Consider the following 2,699-nt stretch of genomic DNA (forward strand, 5'->3'; position numbering starts at 1 on the left):
TATTATTTTGTAAACGTTAAGCCTATACAGGTGGTATTTTGTAAACGTTAAGCCTATATTGGTGCTATTTTGTACGTTAGGCCTAAATTGATGCTATATTGTGAACATTAAGCCTAAATTGATATTATGTTGTAAACGTTAAGCCTATATTGGTGCTATTTTGAATGTTAAGCCTAGATGGATACTTGTGATATTTTTTTTTTACAAACACAGCTCTATAATTTACAAAATTTTACATTTGGGTTCACTTTGTTAGAATTTGGTCAATAACGATTTCGAAATGAAAAATTTCAAGAGTTAAATAATATTTTAAGCAATTTTTATTCTTTTAATTTATTAAATTTGAGGCTATTTATCTTTTTTTTTTTATGGGAGAAGAAGTTAAAATTATTGTTTTTATTCTTCAACTCTTGGTAATTGCTCTGGATCATTTGAATGATAATTTTTGGCAAAACGTATCCCGAGACTTCTGATTTTTTATTGTTTGGTGTGTTAAGTCATCAATCTTTCATTTAGACACATTGAGCTCCTGATCTTTCATTGTCTGGTGCATTAACCCTCGATCTTTCATTTAGACACATTGAGTCCTTAATCTTTCATATATGAGTGTATTAGCTCTTTCCGTAAATCAATTCATATATAGGTATATTAAAGGCCTGTTTGATTCAACTATTAGCTAATAGATGTTGTTGTTGATGTTAGTTGTTTACGACTGTAGTAAGCTGTTTGTTGTTATTGACTGTTTATTATTAGTTTGGTAAAATTATACTGAACTGTTGCTGTTAGTATTTAAATTAATAAAAATATTAATCAACAAATTAATTATAAAATAAAAAATGTATTATACAAATTAATAAAAATAGTTTAAATAAAAAATTTATTGAACGCAACAAAACATTGTTTTTCGATAATTATGTTCTAAAAATAAAAATAATGTTAAAATTGCACAAAATGATAATTTTATCAATAACAAGTAAAAACAAACAGTTGTTTATGAAAAGCCCTAAAAAAGAGCTTTTCGTGAAAAGCTCCAAAATGTTGTAGTGTCCATAGAAAATGATAAACGTTACGGTTTAAGCAACTTGTATTCTTCAACTTTGTTAGAATTTGGCAATAAAAAATTTCAAGAATTAAATGATATTTTAAGTAACTTATATTCTTCAACTTTTTAGGTTTGAGTTCATTTATGTATTATTTTTTTTATGAGAGAGAAAGTTGAAATTATTGTTTTTATTCTTTAACTTTCGCTTTTGTTGAAATTATTTTCGTTTTACTACTAGTGAGAAAAGTATAGAAGATACTCAAACACGAAGTACACAATTTTTTTAGAGTCTTTTTCAGCTCGGGGATCCATTATGCCCAGCTTTTTCAGTATCACCAGTTCCAGAATCATTAGTTCTAGTTTACACTGTTACTATTACTCCTATAAACAAGGTCAGTAATGTTCACATAGATTCTGATGACCAAATGAAATTTGGTCATTCATCGTTAGATCTAGATTGATTGAAATTATAGGGTGAAAATTCAAAACATTCTAATGCTTATATTTAATCAGCTTAGATCTAACAGTGAATAACCAAATTTTATTTGGTCATCAGGATCCATATAAACACTACTGAAAACATGTTCCTATTTGTTGATAATTTGCAATTTCTTAAGTATGTTGATAATATTTCTTATAAAAATACTAGGCTTTGTTCCTTTTATTGAAATTAAGTAAACTGAACTCAACTGAACTCAATACTACTGAACTCAATTGAACTAAATTCTACTGAAACTGAAATAATAATATAATCTTTTAAAAATAGCAATAATTAAAATAAAAAGCTTATAAAAATAATAATGGTTCTAATAATAATAGTTATAATTATAATAAGTATTGATTATGATCTTTCTATTTCCCGTCCGATGCCGATTAAGGTCGTTTAGGGTCGGGTGTGACAGAACTGATTACTAAAAAGTCGATTGCGCTCCTACACTTTGGAGATCCAACCCTTTAGGTGGATCATTTTCTAACTAAAGTTTTTTGCGGATTCTAGGATTCGAACTCCATATTTAACTTAAGCGACTTGAAACCCTTGACCACTCAAATCAACTTTAATTATGATTAGTTTTCTGGTTAGATTTTTTTTTAAGAATGAATGAATAAAATATTTAAAACTAATTTCATTGGGATTTTTGTTTTGTAAATTAAAAAACTCAATTGAACTGTCAATTTGGAATTTGGATAAATAAAAACAAAAAGGATGAAGATGATCCATAATTGCACTATTTGTACGAACAAAGTTGAGGAGGAATCTTCATTAGTGTTTCCCTAAATTGTAGAAATAAAGTTTCTCAAATACAAATAATATATTAAAAATAAAGTTTTTTTTAGAAACTGAAAAGGAAAAAACAAACAAAAGACGACTAATTTGGGATTAGCCTAGGAAAGCTAAATCCAATTTTATCATCTAAAAGAAGAGAAAAGAGAAAGGTAGGGGGAACAGAAAGGGTAGTAACACCTAACATCCACTCATGGCCTGCCGCAGCCAAGCGATCTGCAACTCGGTTCTGCTCTCTGAAAATGTGACTGAACTCCAAGATATCAAAGGAAGAGCCAAGCCTTTTAATAGCTTTGATCAGGTTGCGGCTATTAAGACCCATAGCATGATTATCTGAAATCATTTTAATGGCTTCCATGTTATCAGACTCCGCAG

This window comes from Euphorbia lathyris, chromosome 9 (assembly GCF_963576675.1).
Source record: "Euphorbia lathyris chromosome 9, ddEupLath1.1, whole genome shotgun sequence".
Taxonomy (NCBI): domain Eukaryota; kingdom Viridiplantae; phylum Streptophyta; class Magnoliopsida; order Malpighiales; family Euphorbiaceae; genus Euphorbia; species Euphorbia lathyris.